The sequence below is a fragment of the Elephantulus edwardii genome, unplaced genomic scaffold (genome assembly GCF_000299155.1).
Source record: "Elephantulus edwardii isolate Elephantulus edwardi_28Jun2011 unplaced genomic scaffold, EleEdw1.0 scaffold00324, whole genome shotgun sequence".
Taxonomy (NCBI): Eukaryota; Metazoa; Chordata; class Mammalia; order Macroscelidea; family Macroscelididae; genus Elephantulus; species Elephantulus edwardii.
In genome coordinates, this window is record NW_006400074.1 from 2,479,790 (window position 1) to 2,485,927 (window position 6,138).

Below are 6,138 nucleotides of genomic sequence, written 5' to 3' on the forward strand. Positions count from 1 at the left end.
GGCAGCACTGTATTTTAGGTCAGTCTTGAAATATTTCTTTTGATAATGACTGCAACGTGTGGCTAACTCTGAGAAAAATGGGAACCCCAGAACACTTGATTGTGCTTATGTGAAAATTATACTTGGACTAGGAGGCAGTCGTCAGAACTGAGCAAGGAAACAATGCATGGTTCAAAATTGGGAGAAAACAAGGATTTTCACCACTGGCCTGATTCGCAGCATCATGACAGATGGTGAAGAGATTATTAACAGCTTCAATATGCTTGGCTCCACAATCAACACTCTTGGCAGGAGTCAGGAAAAACTGCACTGGGAAAGCCTGCTGTCAGAGACCTCCCCAAAGTACTAAAGAACAACGATGTCAGTCTGGAGACTAAGATGTGTCTGATATAGGCCATGGTCTTTGCAATTGCTTGCTATGCATCAGAGAGCTGGACAATGACTAGGGCGGACAGAAGGAGAATTGTCTTTGAGCTGTGGTGCTGGAGAAGAGTACTGAATATACCATGGACTGGAGAGAACAAACAGGATCCTCCTAGAGAGGATTAAACAAGGCTGCTCGCTGGAGGCAAGGATTCTAAAGCTTCATCTGACATACTCTGGACATGTTGCAAGGAGGGATCAGTCCTTGAAGACATCATGTTTGGGAGGGTGGAGGGACAGCGCAATAGAGGAAGACCCTCAATGAGACGGATTGATTCAGTGAATGGGGTAATGGGGTTAGGTATTTCGGAGACAGTGAGATTGACACAGGATAGAGAAGGGTTTAGTGTTGTTGTATATAGGGTCGCTATGAGTTGCAGATGACTCAACAGCAATAACAACAACAATAACGACTGCAATATAATTAGTTCATATTATTGTCTGATTTTAAATGGCCAATAAACCAGTCAATCTCCGTTCACTAATACCTAGATGCCCATCTTTATGTGTTCTATTTCATTTGTGACAATTTCATTTTCCTAGAGTCATACCCTGTACCTTCTATATTCTAATTATTAATGGCTGTTTGTAATTATTTCTTTTGAGTCTTGCAACATCAGCAAGCAAAGGTCCCCCAATGGTAACATTTTACTACATCTGAGTCATTAATATTGACTCTATGTGGAAGTGTATCTTTTTTCCTTATATTCTGAGTACTTTTCACTTAAGCACTGTCTTGGAAGAAGCACAACCAGGTTGCTCTTTAGAAGTAAAGACAGTGAAACTCCATCTCACATACTTTGGGCTTGGTGTTCTGAGGTGCCTGCTCTTAGAAAAAGGCATCCTGTTGGGAAAGGTGAAAGGTCAGAGAAAGAGATGAAGACCTTCAACAAGATGGAAGGACAGTGATTGTGACAATGGACTCAAGCATGTCAGAGACTGAGGATGGCACAGGATGGGGCAAGATTGAGATCTATTGTTTACAGGGTTGCTATGAATCATACTCAACTTCTTGTTGTTGTTACGTGCCGTCGAGTCACCTGCGACTCATAGCGACCCTATGTACAACAGCCCTAAACCCTGCTCTATCCTGTGCCAATATCACTGTCTCCAACACACCTGCACCCATTCATTACCCCAGTCACTGAATCAATCCACCTCATAAAGGGTCTTCCTCTCCTGTGCTGTCCCTCCACCCTCCCAAGCATGATGTCCCTCTCCAAGGACTGGTCCCTCCTTACAACATATTCAAAATATGTTAGATCAAGCCTCAGAATCCTTGCCTCCAAGGAGCAGCCCGGTTTAACCCTCTCCTGGATGAACCTGTTTGTTTTCTTAGCAGTCCATGGTATATTCAATACTCTTCTCAAGTACCAAAGCTCAAAGGCATCAATTTTCCTTCTAATCTTCCCTAGTCACTGTCCAATTCTCTGATGCGTAGCAAGTGATTCCAAAGACCATGGCCTGTATGAGGCGCACCTTAGTCCCTGATGACATCACTGCTCTTCAGTACTTTGGAGAGGTCTCTAACAGCAGACTTTCCCATCACAATACATCTTTTAATTTCCTGGCTGCTGGTGTCAAGAGTGTCGATTGTGGAACCAAGCAAACTAAAGCTGTGAACACTCTCAATCTCTTCACCATCCATCCTGATGCTGTCAATTGGCGCAGTGGTGAGAATCTTTGTTTCTTGATATTGAGCCTCAATTCATATTGAAGGCTGCAGTCCTTGACCTTCTGCAGCCAAGTGTTCAGGTCCTCCTCAGTTTCAGCAAGCAGGGTGGAAGTAATGGTATACCAACTGATGTATGTCTTCCCCCCCCCCCAGAGGCATGTTATTATCCTTTATAAAATATGTTAGGAAACCATTACAGTAATGTGAAAGTAGTAATACATTAGCATCCTAATGCAAAGAATAATACAAAAATTCATACAAATCAAGAACAATATAAATATTCACTGGAACATGCACCTTGAATTACGAGTTTCGGAAAAAAATACACTTTGTATAGATAAGCAGAGAATGGAGTTTCTCAGATGATTATGAAATAGCTTGACTCCAGAGTTTATGGAAGCAAGAATTCAGAAGTGGTGAAGGCACTAAATGCTTTTGCTTGCAATTTGACAGGCTGGTGATGGCTGGAGAGCACTCCAGGGGCCCAAAGATCCATCTGTCATTCAAGCTTAGTGGCGAGCTAAACCCACCTGATAGGAAAAAACTGGAGGCCATTGAGGCTGCCAAGCTTCCAGCCCCTTTGGGAGAACAAATGACGTATTTCAACTAACAGATGCTGCCCTAGATGTGCTCACCAAGTTGTGTCAAGAAATCTGGAGGACAACCACTTGGCCAACTGACTGGAAGAGATCTGTATTTGTTTCCATTCCAACAGTGTGGAAATTATTGAACAATATCATTGATATCACATGGAAGCAAGATTCTGCTGAAGATCATCCAAAGACAACTGGAACAGCACATCAACAGAGAACTGCCAGAAGTGTAGGCTGGCTTTAGAAGGGGTTGTGGTGCTAGGGATATTGTATTAGATGGATCTTGACTGAAAGCAAACAGTACCATAGAAATATCTATCTATGGTTCACTGATAAAGGCATTGGATTGTGTGGATCTTAACAAACTGTGGCTGACTCTGAGAAGAATGGGAATACCAGAACACTTGATCATGCTAATCTGAAACCAATACTTAAGACCAGGAGGCAGTCATCAGAACAGAGAAACACTGCATGGTTCAAAATTGGGAAGGGTGTCCACCAGAGATGTGTCCTATCTCTATACCTTTTCAACCTATATGCAGAATAGATTATCCGGGAGGCTGGGCTGTATGTGGTATCAGGACTGGTGTAAGATTTATCATACTCAACCAGACAGCACATAACAAGTTATCCTGCACTCAAGAAGAAGGCACTCAAAAAAAAAGAAATAGCTTTCAAACTCACTGCCATAAGAATAAGAACTGGCCCACAGCTAACCTCCAGTGGGTTTCCAAGGCTGCAAACTGCACAGGAGGAGACAGCCTATCTTTTTCCAACAGAGCTGCTGGTGGATTTGAAGCAGTAAACAGGTGCAGTTTCTGGTTAAGCAGTGCAACTACCTACAGACTATACCACCAGATCTCTAAATTCAACACACAAAAACATATGACACTTAAAACAATATGGTTTTTTTTTTACATGTAATGGAAGAGTTTATGACCTTAAAATAACAGCACTGACAACTTTCTGCCTTCTTGTTTTATTTTAACAGGATCACATCTCCCATTTTTAGTTTTTCTCAAAATATATACAGTTCCTTTTTTACATACATACACAAAACACTTGAAATATAAATACCAAATTCAGGAGAATCGGATGGGCAGGTACATTTGGGAAACCAAAAGCACAGAAGACAAGACAGGTCATCAGATTTCCAAACCATTGTCTTAACTCCTCTGACTATTCAACCTGGTAACAACTCCCTATGTCACGTGGCCCACAAGATCTTCTTTAGGGATTCTGAAGCCATCAGTAGCCATACTTGTCATTAAGATGGGTCCTGCCATCACCGCTTTGGCCTTCAGGTGGGACCCAAACACAGTAGTCTGGGTCATCTTCTGGGTATCTGGAGGCAAGTGCTGGTAAAACCTTGCTCGGACCCGTAGCTTTCTTTTTCTTCAACTCGTCTCTGCTTTTTTCACACTCCTCCTTTAATGCTGAGGGTTCCTGGCCACGTGATGAAATGGGTTCACTCATCTTTTGTTCCTCTTTATTCTCTTCCACATCACTGAGTTGTGACATATTTTCTTGGCCTTTTGTTTCTTTAGAACATGTGACCTCTGCGGGAGGACTCGCTTCCTGTACCACAGCTGCTGGCTCTGTCTCCTACTGTAACCCACTGCCTCCAGCCTCCACTGTTTTCTTTTTACACTCTTCTTCCTCCTCCTCCTCCTCTTCTACTTCAGGTTCATCTTTCGTTCTCATTAGAGTTGGAGGGAGTTCTGGACGCTTGGGGGGTAACTTCCCTACTGTTTCAATTTTTAATTTGAATCTGCTTTCTCCTTTCATAGCACCAAAGAGAGGCAATGTGAGCTTTTTAGCTTTGTTTTCTGAATCTGCAGTTTGGTTTTCAGTCTTTTTTAATTCTAGAGTCTCTGCTGGCTTTACAATTTTTATCAACCCTTTAAGTCTTTGTTGTTCTTTCCTCAGCTCAAAAGTTCTCAAGTGAAGTTTCTTCCGGGACACACCATCTAATGCACTCCCCGGTTTCATTTCTGACATAAATGCATCTAAAGAGTCCTGAGATGATGACTTCGACAGAGCTTTGCTTGAGGCTTTCAGACGCTCAGAAATTTCTGAGAGTTCCTTTTCAGCATCATTTAACTTTGCGACTAGTGATTCAAAGGTCTCTGGCTTCTCATCTATCTTCCCAGCCTTTTTCATTCAGTTGAGACATTTCTTTTCAACAAGGCCAGTCCGATCAAGGAATGTGTCATCATCACTATCATAAAAGTTTTCGTCTTCCCAGTTTTTGGCTTTCCTTTTCCGAGATACTGCTTCCTGACATAGCAATCCCAAAGTGTCAAGGATCCGACAAGCTTCCAGGGAGCACTGGATCACTGCTTCCTTTTTCTTTCCTGAGTGAATGGCCTCTGCCACCAGCTGCTTTCCAGTTGAGTCATCCACAGGGAGCCTCACCCTGCAGAGCCAAGTACTGTGCCCCTGTTCATCAAATTCATATTCCAATTCTTCTCCTTCTCGATCAAAAAAACCTTGGAGAGCCTTTTTTGGGTGCTTTATATAAAAGGCCTCTCTTTCCTGCTGAATCTCTAAGACATCGGGGTTCTCTTCAGCCTCATCCTCTACAGCATCTTCTCCCATTCCCCACATGCAGCCCATCTCATCATCTGGACTACTAGTATTTTGCTTCTTTTCAGTGGTATTCACTTCCTCTTCATCCGAGACCGCTCCCAACATTTTTTTCTCCAACATCATTTGCTGCTGCTTGCGCAATTCCTTCAACTGTGCTACTGTTAACTCAGATTCTGCCTCTCGGTCTTCCTCTGGTCCCTGCAGGATAAACAGCCGAGTGCTGCCCCCAAAATGAAGAACATGTCCAACGTGGACCCAACAATAAGTACAGGGTGGAATGCGTGTTTTGTTGAGAAAAGTGCCATGGGTGCTTCCCAGATCGTAAAGGTAGAAGCCTGGCTCATGCCCGTCGCCTTCTCCATTGGTGACGGAAACCCTGTGCTGCAACCCAGCGTGATGCCAGGACACTGAATGGTGCTCCAGGCACACGTGGCAGCTAGACAGCCACCCGAAAAGACAGCGACTCGTCCCATTCAGACTCCGAGTGCCAAGGATGGTGCCGCCTTTCAGGATCTCTAGACTGTAGGGAGCTGCGGACGGGCCACCCCATGGTGGCTCTTGGTATGCAAGCGCCCCTGTGGCGACACTAGGGGAAGTTGCCGTATGGGCACAGGGTTGCTCCTCCGGCGGATTCCTATTCTCTCCACTGTTCGGCTGAGCCGGCTGGACGCCGGGGTCCCCAGAATCTGATTGCAGCTGCGCCGCTGGCCTTTCTTTCTTCACTTCCTCAGACTCTGGAGGGCTGGTGACCAGAGCCTTCCCTCGCACCACCGGGGGTACCGGCAGAGCTGGCTTCTTGAAGTCGTCATTGAGTTCTAGGGGAGCCAGCGGCTCTAACCCAGGCGGGAAATCAGC

The 6,138-nt window shown here is 44.5% G+C and overlaps 1 pseudogene; it reads right to left on the minus strand.

Moving 5' to 3' along the window:
- Positions 1-3,939: 3,939 nt before the first annotated feature.
- LOC102869035 overlaps positions 3,940-6,138 on the minus strand; it is a 15,210-nt pseudogene continuing 13,011 nt past the window's right edge.